This window comes from Eulemur rufifrons, chromosome 5, assembly GCF_041146395.1.
Source record: "Eulemur rufifrons isolate Redbay chromosome 5, OSU_ERuf_1, whole genome shotgun sequence".
NCBI classification, from domain to species: Eukaryota; Metazoa; Chordata; class Mammalia; order Primates; family Lemuridae; genus Eulemur; species Eulemur rufifrons.
The window spans coordinates 1848065-1871481 of NC_090987.1; the positions used below are offsets into that span (position 1 = coordinate 1848065).

The 23417-nt window shown below is 44.6% G+C and overlaps 1 protein-coding gene across 2 annotated transcripts in view; it reads left to right on the top strand.

Moving 5' to 3' along the window:
* Positions 1 to 1383: 1383 nt before the first annotated feature.
* The window catches only part of ZNF516 (zinc finger protein 516), a 91556-nt gene continuing 69522 nt past the window's right edge, over positions 1384 to 23417 (top strand). For both annotated transcript variants that reach the window (XM_069467864.1, XM_069467865.1), the window contains exon 1: positions 1384 to 1440. The gene's annotated coding sequence lies outside the window, so the exon portion shown is untranslated. The remainder of the gene's footprint in view (positions 1441 to 23417) is intronic.

Below are 23417 nucleotides of genomic sequence, written 5' to 3' on the forward strand. Positions count from 1 at the left end.
GTACAGATGTGTGATGTGGACGCGGACACGCTTTTATTCGAGTGGGTCCTGCTAGGTGGGCACAAGGCCGTTCCGGGGGGCCCTGCCCCTCCGCATGTCCTGCGAAGAACGAGCATTAGGGCGCTTTCGGATTCAAGTCGAAACCTGCAGGAGGGGAAGGAGGGAGGAGCGGTGTGATTACGCTTCTCGGCAACTGGGAATGGAAATGTGCGGTTCCACCCGCCGCGGTCCTGCGGGCCGCGTGCCCTGGCGCCTTTCGGGTCCGGATGAAGGCGCCCACTCGCGGGGAGGCGAGGGGAGGCTGCAGAGACGGCGGTTGTTGGAACTGATGGAACTGTAGAAAAGTGAAGGGCAGTGTGTGTCTTCCAACTTAGATTTCATTTCTCCCCGGGAGGTGATGCTTGGGCCACAGCAGATGGGGGTGCGAAGTGCTCGCGGTCGTGGAGTGAAAGTTCGCTGCCCACCTGCTCCTGGACGCTGCGCCCGGCCCCGGCCCCGCACAATAGGCGTGTTCGCGGGCTGAGTGCGTCGCCCGCTACCCCACGCTTCCTGCTGCCCGAATGTGGCGCCGACCCTCCCGGGATATTGGTAGTAGTGTGCGTGCTCGTGCAGTATGCACCTGGGGACGTGCGGGACCAGCCCTGAGCCGGCCGCATCCCCGCGAAACGCCGGGCGCTGTGTCTCTGGGGAGCCCGGCTGCTGCGGGGCTGCCCTCTCCGGGACGGTGACGAAGCCGTGGGAGGGTTAAGGACCCACGTGCCCACTCCCCCACCCCCCGAGACCCCTGCCAGGAGACCCCTGGGAGGGACCTTGTCCACGCAGAGTGTGCCGGGCTGCCAGGCCGCACCGAGGTCACTCCGAGGGTCCGTGGGCGGCCCCAGGCACCTTCGTCCTTCCCTTCCTGCAAGAACCTAACTCGGTGACACAGCAGTGTCGGACCGCACGCGTCCCCTCCTACTCCGGCCATTTCCGCCCCCAAAGCCGAGTTCTACGCGACCCCCAGCACGGCGAGCTCGCGGCGGAAGGCAGGGGCCGCATCAGGAGGTGTCGTTGGATTAAATCATTCCTATTTCTGTTTCTCGGTTGCGGCGATGCTGGGGCTGGGCGCTGCTGGGGGGCGCGGGGCGTGTGTCTGGTGTGTGTGGGGGGGCGGGGGGTTGGGCGGTGGCGGAGAGGGGCGGGCGTGAGAGGCGGGGGCGGGCCGGGGGCGGGGGACTTTACCTGCCCGCCCCGGGGGCGGGGGCGGCGGCCGCTTGTTGCTGGGCTTGCAGGAGGAGGGCTGTGGGCGGGGCGGGAAGGGGCGGAGAGGTGGGGGAGGGCCTGGCCCACCGCCCCCGCCCCCCCGTCATGTGGAGCGGACGTCACACGCCTGCACTGTAACCCAAGAAGTGAAAGAGACGGGGACCCACTGCTCAACTTCGCACCATAACAAAGGCGGGGGTCTGTGCGGGACGGGGGGGCGGGGGCGAGCGGAGCGGGAGGGGGGAGCAGCGGGAAAGGGAGCGGGGCCGGGGTGGGGAGGGGGTCTGTGGGGGAAGGGCAGGCCGGGGAGGGGGGAACGGGCTGGGGGGTGGGGCGGCTGGGGCCAGGGGGCGGGGTAGGGGCCTGGCCGCAGAGGGGGCGGGTCCGGCCCGAGGCTGGGGTCTGCTGGGGGACTGGGCCGGGTCGGGGCCCAAGTCCGGGCGGGGGTCTGCGCGGGGTGTGCGCGGCGGCGCGGACCGGGCTCCGGGGGCCGAGGCGCGGCGGAGGCCAGGTAATTGGTTTCTATTTTAAACTTCACTTTGTTCTGGCGGAGGTGGGGCGGTGGGAAAGGCGTGGCCCCCCCCAGGACGATTACATAAGTGTTCACACCTGAGTTGGGTCCTGCGCCGTCGAGGCGGATTTGGGGTTGGAGTTGGTGGTGGGCACTTTCCTCGGGGCTCCTGCGCGTCGGGTAGTGCCCCGCTCGGTGACCTGAGCCGTGTGTCGGGGATGAGGAGGCCGGGGAAGACTCCGCGGACTGTTTCCAGAAGCCCAGATGTGCCCGTGGGCGTGGGGCCGGGCCTTCCGGGGGTGTCCGCCGCGTAACAAAGGACGGAGCCCTTGGACCCTCTGGTCCACTCACTCTGCGGACTTACCAGCAAGTCACAAAAGGAACTTTAGTCGGTGAGCCTAACTGAACGTACAGCAGAGAGGCATTTCCCCCATGAATGTGCTGTTAAGTCTCAAATGTTGACTAAAGGTGATTTAAAGATAGGTTGATGTACGTTCACCAATTGGCTGTGTAATAAAAACTGTTAAAATATTGACCAGAGTAGAAGCAAGGATGGATAGCCCCCCAAAAGGATATTTTTCCAGATATTTTTTAAACCATGTATTAATGCGATTGAAGTATTTTGGTTTAGGGATGTGTTACTTTAAGGAACTAGGCATGCATGCCATTTGATAGGGTGCTGGCTGCTGCCATGTAAAAAAAAGCTCATTTTATCGTTTGTTTGTTCCTCCTTCATTTTCTCTTGCATTCTTTGATTATGTCGTCAAAATAACTGTGTTATTTATATTTACATAGACCAGCCAGAATTAAATATACCACATACTCCTATTGCGCATGAATCCGAGACCCCCCTCCCCCGTTAGTAAAACCGGAGAGTTGGGCCGGAGCCCGCCGTGGTGTCCGGGGCTCCAGAGTTGGGTTACTGGAGGAGGACATCTTTGGTTTCACAAGAGTGACCCCCGTGGCTGCCTTGAATGGGCTCTGGGATGAATCGAGCTCTGTGTAAGACTCCCAAGTATTTTGGTAATTGAATTAGAATTTTGCTGTGTTAAGATACAAGCGTGTCTAATATTTTTCTTAATTCATTAGTAGGGCTTTGTTTCCTTACACTTGCTAATTTGAATATACTGAAACATTCAGAGCCCATTAATATTCAGAAAAAAAGTAATCCCAATGGTTCTGTAATAAATCTAACCAAGAGGCTTGGGAATGAATACCTTTCTAAAATGAAACAAAACATCAGAGTAGTATATTTGGTAGGTACAGATTTCAACAATAGGAAGAGAGATGGGAGTTTTGCTTATTTTTATCTCTGAAAGTGTTTGTTTATTGGAATAATCTTTCCAACTGCCTTAATATCCTGAAATACACAAAGAACTTTAACTTTGGTATGTGTATCTAATATTAATTGCTGATGTCCTGAGAATAGTTTGCATCATCAGTGTTTTACCATTTTTTTTTTTTGTAAACAAAACTTTAAAGTCCACTAATTTGAAGATTCCCCCTCCCGCGCCACCCCCCCAAGTGCTACATTTCTAGCTTTATAAGATGTTGTCCCAGAGACCAACACTGAGTGAACAGAATGAGAGAGGTCTTCAAAAACAGGTCACAATGTTAGAAGCACTTTGTCTCCACTTCCATAAATGAAACTTTTAACTCCATTTCCCTTACTTTGCTTTTACAAGGAGATATTTGAGTTTTATAAATGAAGCATTTGATGTGATTAAGTTTAGCAACATATGTGAAAAAGGAAAGGAAACTTCTTTAGAGAATACTTTGAAATGAGGTATATTCTCCAGCAGATGGTTTTCAGTCTTACCAAATGGGGAAAATGATATGTAACCTAGCCATTTAATTAGAGTTTAGTCATGGATTGCTCTTGAAAAACCAGTACTCAGTTTATTGGGTTGTTGTGGATTTTTATTTATTCATTTTCCAGGATACGCATTGGTCTTACTCATAATTTACCAGAAGGAATCTTTTAAAAAGAATTTGGTGGGACTGACTGTGAGTCTGCCTGGAGATTGTGTTTGGAGTCTCAGCTGCAGTGTACCTTAATGCCATGGAAATAGGAAACTGAAATAGAAGCTGATTATGTTCCGCAGGAGGGGAGCTTGCCTGAACCTGTGTACTTTCCTTTTATACTATGTTTGTTTAAATGTTCAAGACATTACACTGTTGTGTTTTTTATTCCACTTTCAACTAAGAGAAAAGGACATGTGTTAATTATCTAATTAAAAATGGTATTTTGCTTATCATGTACGTGGATTGCTCACTGAAGAAAGCATTGCCATTGAATGTGCAGGAGCACATACCTACTTTCTCTTTGATTTTTGATCGGCCAAATTTAAGTGGAGACACCTAAACTTTATCAGTAATAGACGTGGATTTAATCATAAGTAATAGAACTAATTGAAGAAAGCAGAAGGAAGTTCAATTTATTTGATTAGGTATCTGCATTATAAATATTTTAACTTAGAAGTAACATTTTGTTTTTCAAAAGCAGACATCTTACTTGCTGTAATTGTTTATGTATTTTAGTACTTGGATAAAGCTATTCTGACACAATCAATTAGTTCTTTCAAAAATTCATCTCTTTGCTGTCCTAACCCTTCCCCCTCAGAAGTTCTAGAAGCTGTGGGAAAAGTTCAGTGAATTCCCCTGGTTCTGAAGGCAGTGCAGAGAGTACTGTGGGTTTGTGTCCTCGTCGTGGATCTTGGCTGGGGCCGCCCAGACTTTCCTTCTCAATTCTCGTGTTTGCATTTATTGCTTAACCAGCATCCCTGGGCTGCTTATGATTTGGCACCTTTGACCTCCGCTTCCAGAATTGTTAATGTCTAAGCATGAAGGACTAATTTTATTGCTGTGTTTGGCTCACAGGGCCTTGGGAGAGAGGCCCTTACTCTGTTGTTGGGGAACTGCATCTCATTTGGATTTGCATTTTTCAAGTGAATTGCAGTGTCAGGATGTGGATTTGTTGTGAAGTCTAATTAGGTGATGGTTGGAATACATCTTTCTGTGCATCAGAGGCACAGAGGAACATGGAGACGCCAGGAGCCTCCCTGGGCTGCCATTCAGGTCGCCCAGTTTTCGCAGTAGCAGTTCTTCCACTTTTGTGCTGGGTTCCCTTAGAGCTGGGTGCTAACTGGTGGCATGAGATGACAGTGTGACTGTTCCCCTCTTCTCCCTCCCCTGCCCCTCCCGGGGGCTCTCAGCACCACCCTTTCCGCCTCACTGGCCAACAGTGTAGTGGCAGCAGCCTGTTAAGGATCTGAAAGTATCTAGGGGCCACAGAGGAGACGGCATTTTTCCAGTTCAAGCCCTGGCCTTGGTTCTCTCTGGTTCCAGGAACAAGTGAGCCTGGGGTGGGGGAAGGGGGCCCCCAGTTAAGGTCGTTCCCCCCCATTAGACTCCAGCTATCAAAATTTTACAATTTTCAGGAACTTTGGAAAGTTGTCACAAACCCATTTTAAGAAAGGAATCACATCAAATATTTATGTGTATGAAGACTTTATTAGTAAAGTGAACCTTAATGGGAAGAGGAAGAATAAAGAAAAACTTTACTATGACTTTAGAATGTCTCATCCAGCTCTTTAAAAAGCATCTTTATTTTAAAATTAATTTTCTTCCAGCCAGAAATATGTTAGGGGGATGACTTAAATAGCTATGGGGAGGATACATTTATAGAGGTTATGTATGACTTGTATTTGAAATTTCTATTGCTAAAGTGTTCGACGTACATTTTGTATGGATTGGTAAAAATTAGCAGTTGCAACTGTCCATTTTGCATTCTTTATCCTCTGCATCTGGCCACACATGATTCGAACAGCTGAAGTGTCTCTTTCCAAAGCTAGAGCTGTCATATTTATGTCCGGCATGAAATGTTTTCCAGTGGTACACATTCGCATTGTAAAGAGGTATAATTTTGTGGCTCTCAACATGCCTTAAAAGTAGTTTTCCAAAAAAGATGTGGCATTAAATCTTCAATCCAAATGTACTGAAAATGACCAAGCAGGAGTCATTAGAAATGCAGCTATATTTAGAAAGCAAACATGTAAATATATGTTAAGTAATGAGTAAAACACAACACGGAAGAGTAGAGAAGAAAGTCATTTAGAAAGCAACTCTGTCAGGCTTAGATACATTTTACCGTGTACTGTGTTTCAAATACACGTTTGTCCTGATAGATTTTCTTTCTGTTTCTGGTTTTCTTTTCTTTCTTTTTTTGGTCAGGAAATGAATCAAGTCGTTATATTCTCAAGATTTACTACAAGAGATATATGTATTATACGTAATTGTGGAGTTCAGACAGTTCCTCAGCTGAGTGGGGAAAATGGGATAAGATTGAATATATTTTGTTATTTTGAAGGCAGAGTTAATCTGGTGTTTTATTCCTTCAAAACCAGGTAGACTTGTCTCTCACCGGTTCTCACGCCCCGGGGAATTGCTGGTGTCAGCTCAGCCTTCTGGATACAGCTGTCCTGTTATTTTCTTGCCATTTAGGAGATGGTGTGCCTAGACTAAGATGTGGTGTTAGCTTTCAGGACGTAGTTAACAGGCAGGCTCTTAAAAAGTGAGGTTTTTCTCTTAAAACTCTGTAACTTTTTGTTAATGGCTAAGAATTAGTCTTTTTTTTTTTTCAGCATTATTAACACTTGAAGAACCCTCTAATCTCCAACTCCTTCTTACCGTGCATGTGAAAGTAAGGGACATTTGTTTAGGAATTTTTGTCCTTTGTTTCAGAAAAGGGCAACATGTGTCTGTCTTTGCCATATGGTACTATTTAACCTATATTGCATGAGCTGACTGGGCGCTGTGCTTAGGCATTGATTTATTTCGGCATTCGAGAATGTTCTTTGAAATTCAGTACAGTAAATGATGCATTGAAAGTTGTGCAGAGAGGTTGTTTGTGGCTTGAGCAGATTCTTGTTCAGTTGCTACTTAAGGATAGTGAGCAAGTTTCACTTTTTTTTTTTCCTGAAATAATTTTTGTGAGAAATAGTTTGCCATTAAATGTTCAATGATCGTGTTAGTTCAAGAAAACAGAGCCACATGTGAGCAGCTAGGACTTTTGCTGGTTGGGCTGGACAGAAAGAGAAGATGCACTTTTAGTTCCTGATTATTCCGGTGATTTTAGACTGGAGCTAAAAAATGTTTTTTTGTTTTTTTTTTCTTAAAGACTTAGATTTGTTTTTTTTTAATGGATGGATCAATGAACAGATGAACAATCCTATTTCATAGTTTCATGGAACTTTCGTGATGATGTTGTGGAATTATCTGCAGGAAGAACTGTGATGTTTTCACTTGGGGGTATGTTTGTTTACACACGTTGGTTTGAGTTTTGGGGTAGACCTGTCTTTAATTCACAATGGTGGCTGCTTATGTCTTGTTGAGGAATTTATTAATCTGGACCATCTCGGAAGATTCTTCCTCCATTTGTAACATTCTGTGTGGCCGTGGCGTTGCCATTGAAGAAAACATGTCTCCAGATACCTTTCTCTTGTTGAATCAGTCTCATTAGTTTTAATCATACTGTTTTTCCTGTTTTAAGGAAAAAAGTAAACAAATTTATACTCATTCATGTGTGTGTCCCCAAAGCAAGGCCTATGTGGACAGAAAGGTGGGCCAGGGTGTTGCTCAGAGAACTGAGCCGTGTGAGTGTGCATTGCCTTGGGTGATGCATAATTTATGTTGACATTATCAGTGACACGGAGAGAACATTTTTATGCCACTTTGAGAAAATATCATCGTTCACATTGATAATCATATTCCCACCAGATTTAGATTAATCATTTCAAAGCTTTTCATGTCTTTAGCATGACCATTAGCATAATGATGATAATTTGTCCCTTTGAGTAACACCAAGCCTAATTTAAATTAACGTTATTGTGTTGAGTACAGTACAACCCCAGGTGCTCAAGTGGCTTCCTTCTTTCCAAAATGGCGTTTTACTTTTAAAAATAAGCGAGGAAGATGATCTCATTCCTAAAACCAACTTAAAAAAATATAACTGCTAGTAAATAAGTGAATTCCTAATGTAAAAGTACTTGCCATAGCAACAAAAACTTGGGGACAATTCTGTAGAGTCATGGGATTAGTGGTTTAGTGGCAGGATTAAAATTAGCCTCAGTAAATTACCCTGGTGACAGAAAAGCAGAATCTGTTAATGGTTTTACAGGAAGATTGGCTTATCAGTTATTTTCTAGGTTGGTGAAAGATTATGGGTGGCTCAGAATTTGAACTTTAGAAAGTAAGGTTAATTTTCCTACTATCTACACATTTTAAAGTATCTGTAGGTGTTGATTGAAGCATAAAGTTACTGCAGCTAGGATTTGTGATTCCCTGTGGATGTGGGAATCCATGTTTCTTATTCAGCTACAGATGTGAAGAGTGTTTTAGGCAATCCTTACATCCTGCAGTCCATGGGAACAGGAGACCATTTTGGAAGGTATATTAGATCTTTTGGGCCACAAAGGCACCATTGACACACTCACAAGGTGGTAGGTTGTTAAACTGCCCCTTCTTGGCCAGAGCAGGGTTAATGCGGCTGTTACTCAGTGTGGTTTCATATCGGTTAGGAGTATTCATACAGTGAGCATGGAGGAAAATGTTTGCTTTCATGATTATTTACATTTCTTTGAAAATTTATGTTATTTTTATCTGGACTTGTTTTAGAAGGTTAATATTGAGAATCATAGATATGTTATAACTGCAGGAAACTTAGAGATGATTTTTGGGTGTATCGTGAAATGCAGAAAGATTTGGTGACTTAGCTTGGGCGGAGTGCAGACCCAGGCTCGGGGACCTCAGTTCAGTCTTCTTTACACCCCACTGCGCTGCGTGCACAAAATCCAGTGAGGTGAAAGTCCACTTTGAAGATGAGCTGGTTAAGAACGTCGTGATGCTGAGTGAGCACCACAATGTGTAGATCCGCAAATGATCAGTTATTTAGGACAGTGTATAGAGCCCTGCTTCAGCCTCACTGGTGATACTCGGATCTAGCTCCAGGGAGAAGAAAAATGTTGAGCAAATTTTTGCATCTCTCCATGGGGATATCCTGTGAGTGTGAGAACTGGACCAGTTGCTGCAGCCAGAGGCTACTGCAGCACTGCAGAGCTCAGACAAGCAGGAAAGCGGAAATTCTGGTTACCGAAGACCAGACCGCTGCCTACACAGATTCCCAGCTCAGCAATGGGTGCTGCTGCAGATTTTCATGGGAAACCCGGTGGGAACCACCAATACCAACACTGCTTTTTATAAGTAAATACAGAAAGTAAATGAATAACATGGGCTATAGAAAATCCTAAAAGAAACAAGTGACCAAAAAAATCATAGGGAAAGGCGTTGGAGAAGATAGTGACAGTTTTGATAGACTTCTGGTTTCTCCCACTCCTGTGCCTTAGCCACGGAGGTGGAGAGTGGGGCATCTGGCAGGTGGAGCAGACGGCCAGGTGACATGACTGACAGATGCTCAGATGCCCAGGCTGGTGAGGGGGAGCTGCTTGCAGGAGTGGGGCAGGCAGCGAGCGGCAGGACGGGGAGCTGGTGGGAGTGGCTGGCTCTTTCCTCTAAGCTGAACTTCAGTGCAAGCGGACAAGATGGCAGCTAAGATGAGATGCTGAGTACCCTGGTGAGCGAGTGGCCATTCAGTCATGTGGCCAAACAGCAGCGACCCATTGGACTGGCCGTGGGTCCTGTCTGCCCCTCGTTGCTGTGTGGACCCTTGCAGAGGGTGACCTGCTGCTTGGAGGAGTCTCCACTCCTTCTGCCTTCTCCAGGGGAATCAGGAGCTGGGCCATGGGGAGGTTTTTCTTCTTTGTGCAAGAGCCACTTGCATTCTCAATGTGAGCAAACGTAGCTGGCATTCTAGATTTGTTTTCTTAAGGGGAAAAAAAATCGGTAAATTGAGACCCAGATTTAGAATTTATTTTCCCTTTTCTGAAGAGGATAGGACTGAGTGCTTTTTCATTATTTCCCTGAACCTGTAACTAGGTAATTTTGCTATCTTTCTGGAAATTTCTTAAAATATGTTACAACTGGGCTGGGTGGTGCGGTGGCTCACACCTGTAATCCTAGCACTCTGGGAGGCTGAGGCAGGAGGATTGCTTGATGTCAGGAGTTTGAGACCAGCCTGAGCAAGGGTGAGATCCCGTCTCTACTAAAAATAGAAAAAAATCAGCCAGATGTGGTGGCTTGTGTCTGTAGTCCCAGCTACTCGGGAGGCTGAGGCAGGAGGATCGCTTGAGTGCAGGAGTTTGAGGTTGCTGTGAGCTAGGCTGATGCCAGGGAACTCTAGCCCATGTGACAGAGCAAGACTGTTTCAAAACATAAAATAAAATAAAATAAAATAAAAATACGACCCATGTAAACTAAGAATTGCAAACACTTATTTAATCATTATAATAATTTATGAACTCCGTCCTTTATGCCTGGTGTGAGAATTTTTGCAGGCTTGTTTGACTATCTGGTAGTTGGAATCTCATTACCTGTATGTTGGTAGTAATAGTTTGCTTGTTTATATCTCATCCCATTGACAGTACAAGACATACACTTAAGGTCACCCATTAAATATGTACAGATGCTCTAGACTTGTGATAAGGCCACATCCCAACAGACCCATTGGAAGTTGAAAATATTATAAGTCGAAAATGCACCAGACCTACCTAACATCCCAGCTTAGCCTGGTCTGCCGCAAACGTACATGGACACTGACATTAGCCTGGAGTTGGGCAAAGACTTGGGGCAGCACCGGCCACTGTAGAGCCCGGCTCAGCCTCCTGATCTCAGGGCCCACGGGGAGCTGCCCGGCGTCGGGAGACAGCACCGTCCTCCTCTGTGCCGAATGCCTGTGGCTTTTGCACCATCCTAAAGTTGAAAAATAGAAAGTCAAACCTTTGTAAGTTGGGAACCGTCTGTAGTAAAACACAAATAAAAATAAAGAACAGGAAATGGAATAATAGGTCGGGACGAGGGGAAAAATAAGATCACATATGCAGATCTTAAGACTCCCTCCAGCGGGTGTATGTGAACCAAAATTCAGAATCTGAGCTTTCTGGCACCAAAACAAAAAGGGAAGCATGGCCATTTATGTTCCGTTGACTCTCAGGAAAAAATACGCCACTTCTTCCATGAAAGAAAAGTTTGTTTCAGCACATAGCACTGAAATAAACTTTTTATGTTGATTTTTAATACTGGCTATTTTAATACAGGCTATATATTTTTATATAGATAATGCCTTCAGTAACATTCCTAAGGCAACTTGTGTAGTAGCTTTTAAAAGGTTCCTTGTAGCTATTTTGATGCAAAAAGCCAAGGACATAAGAACAAAATACAAGGCACTGAGGGCTATTTTTTGAATCACCATGACAATGTGATGCAAATTGTTGAACATTACTATCTCCCATTGTATTAGTGCTGGTTTAGGTCAGGCGTGGTGGCTCAGGCCTGTAATCCTAGCGTTTTGGGAGGCCAAAGTGGGAGGATTACTTGAGGCCGGGAGTTTGAGAGCAGCCTGAGCAAGATAGTGAGACCTCCATCTCTACAAAAATAAAATAATAAAATTAGCTGGGCATGGTGGTGTGTACTTGTAGTCCCGGCTACTTAGGACATAACGTGGAAAGTTAAGAAAAGAAGTAATAATTGTGATCTAATGCATTTAGGGAGATATATTTATTTATATTGTGTAGTAAGCCTTAAGTCTGGTTTTTCATAATTTGCTACCTCACACTATAACCTCACAATATAAGCAAATTTACAAAATGTGGAAACTATTAACGTTGCTTGGGCTTGAGGTGTACTTGGAGTGAAAACTGAAGGCAGAATTAATTTATTGCTCTTTAGATCATTGTTGCAATGGTAGAATATCTGCAAAATGCTCCTCCTGTCAAGGAACAGAATATTTTATTGAGATGATGATTTTACATATCTCCCACCCCCTGTTCTTCGTTGATTACTCGTCACTGTCATTTGTCCTCCTAGATCTTGGAGGTCTGAAATGCAGTTGTTGGGTGAGAAGTCGGCACACTTTCAGGGCTGCATCAAAGTTTATGAAAATGCTGAGGTTTGGGGCTTTTCACTTAGGAGATCCATTGTTGGTGAGCAGAGCTTCCCTTCACTCCGGCAGGATCTGGAACAAAGTGCATTTCATCCGTCCTTCTTAAGTAGGTCATTTAAATACAATAACAGTGGCTAGCAGTACTAGTTCAGAAAAGCTGCTTCTCAGAAGAAAGGGTAGTCACTCTAAGCAAATGAGAGTTCAGTGCAGAGTGATGTGTTTTCATCCTTCACGGCAGCGGTGTTTTTTGGGTAGCATCTGTGTATTGTTCCGGTGCTGCCAGGAATTGTGGTGAGATACAAAGACAGACCCTTCCCAGTGGGCCATCTTCTGTGTGTGGGAGCCTGTGGGCTGGTTTGGACGCCAGTTGGAAGGGACAGGTAAAAGGCTTTAAAGTATAAATGGCGAGAGAATCACATTTTATTGGTGCAGGGCCACAAGGTAAGCACAGAAACCTGCCATTGTTTTTAGGGGAAGAACTAATCTGTCATCCAGCCTTTATCCTCATGTGTCCCAAGACTGCTGTTCAGCTTGGTTAATTCAGTGTTGCCACATTTCCAAGGCAAGAGACATAGTTAAACTGCTTCCTCAATCTGGGGCTGGGTCCTGTTCTTGGAAACGACACTTTGGATTACCGATTATTCCTGCTGGTAAATCCAAATGTTCAGGTCAGCAGGTTTGTTATTTTGAGTGAGTGTCAGATTCTACTTCTTGCTATGTTAGTCACCGAAATGCTTCTTTTGATAGGTAAAATGATGTTGAAACAGACTAGAATTCTGTTTGCCAGCTTACTTGTGAAATTGCAGTATCAACGTTCAGAAAACTTATCAGACCTTTTACCATAAGATGGACTGGCATTCAGGCAGAATGACAAAGTCCACCTCTACTAATATATCGCTCCGTTAGGATACAAAGTGCTGTTTATGTTTTTCTGTTTCAGTGGCTCAGCATAGCAGTGCTTTGGACATAAGCAAACTGAGGCAAAGGAATGTTTCTGCTTAAAGGAAACGTGGACCTGTCCTATTGGGATCAGCATTTGTTATTGGATAGACCCAAAATTCTTTTGAGAGTTTTGCAAATCTACATGAGTCTGAGCTAGTTAGATTTCATCTGTGGGTTCTTCTCTTGAAAATGACTGAAGCCTCCACAGCAAGTCACACCTTCCCCTCCTGGTACATCTCGGGGCTCCAGCCTTTTTTACCCAGTCATGTGAAATTTATAGTTCTTCACTTGCCTTAGGATCTGCTAGTCAGGTGGGACTTCAATATCACAATAAATTAAAGTTTTCTGATTAAAACATCCCTTTCTTAGACAAACCATGACTGGCTTTGGAGGTTAGTGCAAAACAGACACAGAACTAACTACAGGCTGACATTTAATCACTTGGCAGAATTTCTTTCATATCCATTTGAAAGTCACTTTGTTTAAATATACTTTAAGATGATTGAAGTTGGAGATTAGAGTATGGACTGTGTCCTATTTTTAAATGAGAGGAATTACAGTGGCTGAGGTACCCCATGTTCCGCAGTCCCTTGATGTGGACTTTGTTCTTCTGTAGAATTCACTTCGCTGGAAGTGAGTTGACCCGAATGTCATTATTCCAGGGAGTTTATATGAAGCTACCCATTTTAATTATCGAACCAGAATAATACATTGACATTTGGTACCGAATGTCTTAGTGTCTGTGTCTCTTGTATAAGGGGATAAGGATAGACAGAGGTAATTTGGTTTTAGGAGAGAGATTTTCACAAATAAGATACAGAGAAGTTCCCAAAATGGTTTGCTTTCATACCATAAAAGGAGGTGGTGCTTGTGGAATTCACTGCAGATAACTCATTACTTGCTTTTCCAACCGCAAATTTGTTTGGGTGATTTAGTCACAGCCAAATACTTCAGGTAGCATTCTCCTTGCCCAAATTAAACTACTTCTCTTCAGATACTTGTACAAAATTCATAGTCCATACACTACAGAGATTTCATCATCTTTGCCATCAAGATATTTACAGTCTAAAGAGGAAATTGCATGTTGAGGAAAAAGAATGTGTTAGGCATTGCTCAACATGGAAGTAATTTTCTTTTATGCCAGCTTCTATTTGTTGAGTTATTGAGTGCCTTCTGTGTGCCAGTCACTGCATTAGGCATTTAGATACATTGGCTGGGCAAATGTATTAAGATTTTTAATATGTATACTTTAATGAAAAATTAAAATGGCACCATGATATGAGTTTTTCTGTAATTCTTTTCCTTTTTTTTTTTTTTTTTTTAACATCACAACATGCCTTTTCTTTTTAAGGCACGTGTGTAGGGTGCAGTCGTGTGCACACACCCTCGGTGATGTCCAAGTGCCCAGGACATCGTGTGGCCAGACCACAGACCCCTCAGAGCAGACTCGGGCTGGGAGCAGTGGTGGGAGGGTGTGTGCGCCCACTGCTGGGTGTCGCCCAGAGGAGCTGCCCTTTGTCCCCTCTCCCGCTGGTGGACGTTTGGAATGCTACCAGTTTTCTCCCAGTGTGCAGGGAACTTTTCTGATACATAATTTTGTGCACTTGTGGGACTATGTATTCAGGATAAGTTCTCTGAGGTGGAATTTTTGGAACAAAGAAGCATTCTGATGGATAGATACTGCCACATTTCCCAACAAAGGTATCACAGTACCATTTTACACTCCCTGTGAAGGTCCATGGGAGGGACTGCGTTCTGGGTTTTCTCTTTGTCACCCCTCCTGTTATCAGTCTTGTAAGTCTTGGTCACCTCTATAGGGGAGAGTATTGCATTTTAAACATTGTAAGTGATGGTGAGTATTTCATAATGTTTATTGATCCTTTTATTTCTCTTGTGAATCGCCTGTTGGTCCCTTTTTCCACTGAGTTAATCATGGTTTGTTGATTTGTAAGAACATTTTATTTATTTGGGATAATAGCCTTCTGATTACATTGCAAATATCTCATCGTTTTGTATCCTTTCCTCATATATATTTTTGCTATGTGGGTTGTTTCTGAAAAGGTGTGAATGATTTTGGGTGTGGACTTGACTGCTCTTTTCCAGTCTGGGTGGGTGGCGAGAGTTCTTGACTTCTAACACAGTTATTGGTCTGTTTATTTTTTCTGTTTATTCCTGAGTAAATTTTGGACATTTATTAATATATTTTACTGGAAAATCAATTATTTCTTTCATCCATATTAACAAATTTATTAATCTAGAGTTTCAAAAAATGTTACTGTATTATTTTTTTCATTTTTCTTCTTTCCATGATAATTAGACCCAATTCCCCAAACTCTGCCATTTTTTTTCTTGATTAGGCCAGATTCATCTCATCCATTGGGGTTATCATAGAGCCAGTTGCTGATTTTCTATATCAGTTTTATGGGTTTTTCTTTTTTTCTGATTTATTGTTACTCATCAAAGTTCAGATTTGAGGGTTTTTATTCTTTTTGATACTTTTTGAATTGAATGTTTCGTTTATTTATTTTTAATTACTGTAGGCACATTATACTTTTAGCTTTCTTTGTGTCCTGTAAGTTTTGACTTCTTCAAGAGAGTTTGCAATTTCACTTTGATTTCCTCTTTGTTCCAGGAGTTGTTATGGAGAGTTTCGAATTTTCCAAATGGCTGAACTTGTTAGTGTTGTTTTGCTTTTACTTGTTGTTAATTTTTAGTATCATAGTACTGTATTATGGAGCTCATGAGACCTGTACTCTCTCTCATTTATGGAACTTTTAGAGCCTTTCTTGTTAGGATGGAGGCACTTTATGTTCTATTGCCAATTTAGCCAAATGGCAAAGTATGCAGTTTGATACTTATATGTTAGATAAGCCTTATTTTATTTTTTAAGTCCTCCATTTCATATTACTTTTGCTTACTTAAGAGATTTGCCAATCTCCCAGATCATTTTTTCTCTATTGATCTTTCTGTATATTCATTATAGTTTTTGCTTGGTACGTTTTATTTTCTTACCTGTGCTTTTCTGTATTATTTGACTTAAAAGTTGAGGGCAGTTACAGCTGGGTAAGCGGCATGTGTCTGTGGTCCCACCTGCTGGGAAGGCTGGGGCAGGAGCATCGCTGGAGACCAGTCTGAGCAACATTAGCAAGACCCCGTCTCAAATACAATATTTTAGGACAATTATATCTTCTTTGTGATTTCTTTTTTAGCCTTTATAAATTATAAGAGGAAACCATGAATTAAACTTTTCATGGTATTTTTATTTCCACTGTTGCTTTTATTTGCATTTTCTTATATATTTTTGTCTACATGTCCAACTTTTCTGAGTTCTTTAGTTATATAGGGGTGTGTCCTTGTGAGAACAAGTAGTTGGATTTAGTTTTTAACCCTATCATGGAGTTTTTTTTTTAATAAGTAGTTTATTCCATTTATATTTATTTCTGAAACAGACTCATTTGGTCTTCTTTCCTAATTAAAAAAAAAAAAAACCCAAAACATTTTGTTTTATGCTTCCTTGCTTTTTTCCCTTATTTTCTATTTATTGGTATATGAATTATGTTTCCTGTCTTTTAATTCTTAAAACCAGAAGGCATATAGGAAGTATAATATTTTTAGTTTCACTAGTGGCCGTATTTATAACGTTTTCTTAAACCCGTGTTTCTCAATGTATCAGCTTCAGTAGCAATAAAATTTGACTTCCCCTTTGGGGAAGATGAAGTTCAAACACTTCTATCACCTTCCTCTTCTTTCTGCACCTCCACCCTGCCCACACTCTATTATGATTCCTTTTTTGGCCATTGTTTTAGTTTACTGCTGTTAATTTATTATTTTTACATGATATAGATTTTATTTCAAAAAATGTAATAATTGCATGTTTATTTTATGTGTAGGTCAGTTATTTAGGCTTGATTTTATTTATATTTATTTCCTTGCTTACTGGCTTTAATGATCATTGCCAGTTATTTTTTATTTTTATTTTTTCTGCTTGTGAGTTCTTTAATTAGATTCATCTTTTGTTTGACTGGATTACCTTTCCAGGTAGATTTTAAAGGATGTACTGTTGAGGACTCTGGTCCTTGGAGAGGAGTTAGCCTGGGTTGAGAAGGGCGGTGGGTGACAGTCCAAGCAACAAGAAAATGGATCAGAACCCAGGAGAGCAGGAGACATTTGATCTTGCTGGAGCCTAGAGGTGTGTGTGCATGTATGTGTTCACATGTGTTTACACTTGTGAGCATGAGTATACCCATGTATAAGTGCACGTATGTGTGGGCACACACGTGTGCATGTTCTTGTGTAAGTTTGCAAGAATGTCCGTGCATGTGTGATGTATATACATGTAAGTGTGCTCGTGTGTAGGTGCCCATGCATGCAGCTGTGCCCATGCAGTAAGCATGTGCAAGTGTGCACACATGCATGCAAGTGTGTAAGTGGGAGGCCATTAGGACTATGTATTCGTGGCTGTGAACCGTCTGAGGAATTTGGACTCTGTCCCAAAGGCAATGGGAAGGGCTTTGTTGCCGGGGGTCCCTCAGCCAGTCTGCAGCAGGGCAGAAGCATCACAGGCTGGAAAAGGGACCGTCAGGAGGTTTCTGGAGGGAAGGTGGTCCGCAGAATCCCGGGAAGAAGATAGAGCTTTGGGCCAGGTGTGTGGCTGAGAAACTGGAGCAAAGTGCCCCGATGTTGGTTTGGTTCATGCTGGAAGGCAGAGTCAGTGAGACTTGGTAATCTGTTGGGTGCAGTGAGTGGGAGGGAGGGAAGGTCCAAGACAGCTTTCCTATTCCTGGGTGGGGTCTTGCAGTGACGCAGTCCTAGAGGGGATGAGGTCCCAGGGCGAGATGTTCAGGGCAGGCGTGTCGGGTGGGGCCCAGAGGCCCAGGATGGCTTCCAGTGGCCTGCGTGTCTTGGTCTGGTCTTGGGGAGCCTGCACTAGGGTGGGCACTTGCCGTGCAGCCTCCGAAGACTGCAGTGTCACTGTGTGCTGCACCAGGGGCGTGGGGGACCTCTGATAAACACCTGGGATCTCCTGTCAAATTGTTACAGGATCCACTGAGGGCTCTGGCTGGTGCCTTGTGGGGGCCCGGCCGCTCCGGCGTGGGGTGTTTCCACCAACTGCGGCCTCAGGCCTCCAGACGCCAGAAACGCTGTTGGCCTGGGCCCACCACGGGATCGGAGAACCTTTGAACTTGCAGAGACCCCGCAGCCTGTGCATTACAGATCACTCATTTCACCAGTGAGAAGAGCAAGGGCCAAAGACGTTAACGACAAGTGCAAGGCCACTCGTCTGATTAGCACAATAGGAGCAGGCCCAGGAATAACTCCCCGTCTGGGGTTGCTTCCTCCCTTGCCAAGTGTTAGAGGCAATTGAACAGTTTATCATTTTTCAGGAAGAGGGGAATGGTGGAGAACTCCCTGGAAGAACGTGTCCTGTGTTGAGAATGTGAGTGTTTGCTGAATGTACTACTAATCTGAACTGATGCTAGATATCATGCATACTTCTAGAATTATTCCTTAAAAATGTTTCATAGGAATATCATTTTTATCTGGGTATCTTGTTTCTTCTGGCCGACAGACTGGTGAGGAGTACTGTAAATCATGTCTTTGACGTACGTAGAATAAGGCACCTAAAAGGGTGTTTTTTATTTACTCAGCTTACAGAGTTACCTTTAAAGAAAGAAAACTGCTTAGGAGAAAGGAATATAAAGGGAATTTTAAAAATCAGGTTTATTTAGCTTTGTGGAATCATTTTCAAGTGCAGGGTAAACCTCGCAGGATGTAGGGATTTATAGATAATCACAGATAAGAAGTCCTTAATGTGAATCAAGACAGAACTTTACTGCGTTTGGCTGAGGGTGTGTTTAAAGTGTTTGTAACAAAAATCAAATGGATTGAAATTCTCAGAATAAATCAGGGAGCACAGAATCGGGTTCGTATGGAATTTCCAGTCAGGAAGAAGTGGAACATTCCAAAGCTGATTTATATAAGGGCCCTCGGATCAAAACACTACAGTGTTAGTTAAATGCTGCATCTAAAATAACTTGAGCTTGGAATTTCTCAAGCAGTTAGCACAGAAAGAGTAACTGTGTTAAAGCATATTTGTGTTGAATAGAAATAAATATTCCTTTACAGAACTTTTCTGTGTGTGTACGAATTAGAATTGTGTCCTTACAACTTTTGATCGTTCCAGAACTAAGTTAAAAATTGGGGGGACAAAAACAAGCAAACAAAAGGAAACTTCAAGTTTGCTGGCTCAGAGAAGTCCTAGAAGTGAACATGAAGTCGAACAAGGTAATCCACAAACGGGCTGTTCCAAATTTGGGAACAGGAAAATTGGCTCTCTCATCTAGAAAAATCTGTGTTGTTTTGTTTTTTTAAAACAGTTCCTCGATGCTGGAGATGACCTCTGACATCTATAAGTCGAATCCTTATTTGGGATAATACTGTTTGAACATTAACATATTCCATGCAATTTTGACAATAGATGATTTACTTAAAGATGCTTTATAAATATTATTTCATTTATATTTTGTGTTATGATTTAAGGGAGTACAATATTTTATGTACTCTCTTACATACAATACTTTTAAATGATTTTAAGCATTTAAAAACTTGTATTTTTGGTTTTGCATTTTTGTTGAGATAAAATATAAAGTTTGCCATTTTAGCCATTTTATGTGTATATCAGTGCCTACTTTGGATTTTATAATTAGTGAACATTAGTTGAAGGAAACACAGGGCAACTATGTCTGATTTTCTGAGCACAGTGGTTTTAAGCCTTTCAGATTCCAGGACTCTCTAATGGAATAAAGATAAAAATAGAAAATAAAGTTTCTATTTAACCCCAATATTAAATTATATTCTTAAAAATATTAAAGTTTTTGGTCAGAAGACTAAAGTTACCATAACTCCTTTTATCTAAAAAGCAAATCTCCTCCCTTGCCTCCACCCGGTAGTTTTAATTTCTTCTTACGTTGAAAGAAAGCACTTTTATTCTAAATGCAGTAGTGGAAACTCTTACCAGCTTCTTGAGTATTTCAATGTAGAAGAGAAAATGTGTGACCTAAAATCATGAGCACCTTACTGTAACTATCCACTTTGTGTCATACATACACTCAGAGACTCTTACTGAAACTTATTTTTAAAAAGCCCTCTAAATATAAAGGTATAAAGAGTATGGCTTTTTTAGTAATATAAAAAATAGGACAGCAAATCCTTAATAATAATATGTTTGGGGTGTAATTTTGGGCTGGTGACTTCACCAGGCTGCACAGTTTACTAATTTTACAGTTTGCTGGGGGAAGGCACAAACTTTCTTCCAGTAAAGGGAACATTTGCACACCCTGATCCGACTGCATCAGTTATTTATATTCAGGTGTACAGAGCTACACACGTATAAACACGATGACTTCATTAGAAAGAAGAAAGCTATTCAAGAATGAGCTTCAAATTCCGTTTTAGAAACTGGTCTGGAACATTGGAGACATGAGAACTCTTCCAGATCTGGAAGTTCTGCTTCAGGATTTCTTTTTATCAGCATTCTAGAGTAGGGGTTCAGGATCGTTCATTATTGGAAGAACATGTGAATATGTGGAGGAGTCATATATAAAATCCTTATAACAAAGGCTCTCTCCTTTGAGGATGACACTCGGGAATTAACAGGGGGAAGATGGACCAACACTTTATCTTATTCCTCTCGAGTGAGGGTTTATGTGGATAGCTGGTGCGGTGGTTTTTCCTAAGTGAGCACTGGCCTGCCCCAGATCACAAAGGTTGTAGGACATTGCCGGTCTTGATTTTGGTATCTTTAGTTTCAGATAGATAAACACATGTCTGTGTGTGTAGAAAGCAGAAGTTCCTGATTTCTCAACCTTTCCGACCCACCAGAGCCTGGCAATCTCCTAGGGTACTTTGGAAAAGTCCGACGGGTCTGTTCGCAGGGGCGTGGACCGGCTGGGGTGTGTCCTGCCAGCTGGAGCCCCCATGGGCATCCCCTGGTTCTCCCAGCAGAAGTCGGGAATATGCTATAACCACTGGCATTTGACACGCCGCCCAGCAGGGCAGGGGAGTTAGACATCAGTAGGCAGTGATTAGAAGCAATTTATTACTTTTATTTATTTATTACATTTATTACTTTATGCTTTCTGGGTAGCCTCCTGGAGCCCGATAGGATGCATATGGTTATTTTATACCTGGAAACCAACATATTAGGTAATAGAAGAAAATCAAAAATCAGGAATTGAGCAGCCTTACAGTTTGAGCGTGTCTGTGTATGCAGGAAATTGCTAAACTTCTGCTGCGAAGACGAGGCCGCCCTTGTAGATTGCGACATTTTTTTGAGGCTTGGACTCTGCGTTGGTTTGACCTGTCATCTTTCTCGAGATCTTGGGGAGGCACGGAATGGACCTGGTGTTGGGCCCCGGTGCCGTGTGCCCAAGCCCTGCTGCCCTCTCTGGGCGGCACCTGCCTGCAGCCGTGGGGACAGCCCCGCGTGGGGAGACCGTGATCCACGTCTGCCCGCCAGTCCTTAACGTCTCGCTAGGGCGGGAGTCTGGCTGGGGGAATCTAGGCAGGGGAGAGTGAGCTGTTGCTAGGTCACCTTGCCATGTGCGCTCCCCGACTCCCCGAGTCTCTGGGGCCAGAGAAGCGGGGCTGGATGCTGCCAGTCCTGCAGCCCCTGCATCCCGTGAGCTGCGCTCCGTGAGACCGCGGCTGCCTCTGACCTGTTTGTACTGCCCAGTGGCCGAAGCTCCTGGCGTTCCTTGCCTTGCACCTGCCTCGCCAAGCTCTCTGCTTGGGGAAGCTGAACGCGGGACCCGGCCTTAGGTTCTCCCCTCCGAGTGTCTGGTGTGTCCCTCGGGGTCGCCCCCTCGGACTCCAGTCTGTCGTGTCTCCCCGTGCAGGGACTCCTGTGGCTTGCTGTTCTCCGCGTCAAGTGAGTCTTCCTCAGTGAGCTGTCATCAGCGCGATGGCCTTGGGCACCTGCACGTCCTCACCACTGTCCGGTTTGTGAGCTGCCTGGCAGTGTCTGCACCTGCTGCCTCTCCTTCCTGGGCCTCTTCCTGGGCCTCCCAGGCACCTGTGTGGCCGCCGTGGTGTGCGTGCAGGTCCCCTTGTGCCCCGGGGATCGGTGTCTTCTTCTTTGGCGCACGCCTACCCCGCCCCCACCCCGTTAGAGCTCATAGCACCTTCTGGACACCTGCCACCGAGTGCTGTGCAGGAGCCCCGCCGGCCGGGGCAGTGTCGGTCTGCGCAGCCCAGATGTGTGGTGGCACCGCGTACCGGAGGCTGCACCCTGGACAGACACTAGGCGGCACCCCGACGTGAAGCCTTCTGAGTAACAAGGAATTAACGCGCAAATAAAGCATCTCCTGGAGCTGGAGTTGCTTTTTGCTCCCAGGGGAACTCGGTAGTTTCCAAGGAGGCTCAGAGGAGTCGCCAGGGCACGTGACAGCAGGGAAGAGGGGTCCCCTGAGGCTGCTGATCATCGGAAAACATGTTCAGAGGCTCGCATGGGTCGTTTTTACAATTTAAAACCACTTGCCGCTGGACGTGGCAAATTTGAATTGGGGCGTGTGGGGAACAGGAGGGTTTGGCCGGCTGGACCTTTGCAGGCCCTGCCCCTTCCTCTGGGCTCATGTTTGACGCACACTCCAGAAGCTTCCTCATGCCGCGTCCTCATTGGGCCTGTGCCTGCCACCCACGTCTCTCCTCTCTGTCTTGTCCCCTGGACCTGCAGCCTTTCCAAGGTGGCATCTTCAATACCTGGGTGTGGAGCGCCACTCCCAGCTTCCCCCCCACCCCAAAGCCCCAGTCCTCCCCTGCTCCACCTTGGAGACGCCGAGCCTGAAATGGCCTTATCCGGCCACTGCCAAGCTGTGTGGCCCTGAGCAATGTGCTTACCCTCTCTGTGCCCTGGTTTCCTTACTTTTTTTGTGGGGAGAGTGACCACAGTTACTTCATAGGGAGCTGAGCATGTTAAATGGGGTGTTACATACACTGTTTAGAACCTATTGGAGCGTGGTGAGCCCTCCTGGCCCATTTTGGTCACCTGGAAAGGGAGGTCCTCGTGGGAGGCCGTGCGGGTCCCCATGTCCCTTGACTGGAGGCAGGTCCATATCTTAGGTTGACTGTTTTTTTTTTTTTTTTTAACTTTTTATGTCATTTATTTTTTTACATTTTATTTTAATAAGGAGACTGCTTCCTAAAAGCGTACATTGTGTAATAAAATGTTTTATTAGTGTGAACCATTTCATGGTTTTCTGCACAGTATATAATGCAGTGTGATCTTATTTTATTATATTTTAAAATTTTGGAGTGACTCCAGGTTTACTTCTGTTGCAGAGGTGGCCCAGGGTCCCCTGTCCCGTGCTCCCGGCCTCCCCTAATGCCCGTGTTCCCGCGGAGCACGTGTTAAACCCGAACATCCCTGTTGGTTGTCACCGCTCACTGGAACTCCAGGCCCCACTCGGATTTCCCGTCCGGGGCCCCTGCCGCCCTCGGATCATCCTCCTGAGTCTCCTCCGGTCTGTGACAGTTCCTCGGTCTGTCCTTGTTTTTCGTGACCGGGACACTTTTGACGAGGACTGGCCAGGTACTTTGTAGAATGTGCCTCTCTTGCGTCTTCCTCGATGGCCGGGTTCTTTCTCTCTGGGGCAGGGGAGGTTCGGAAGG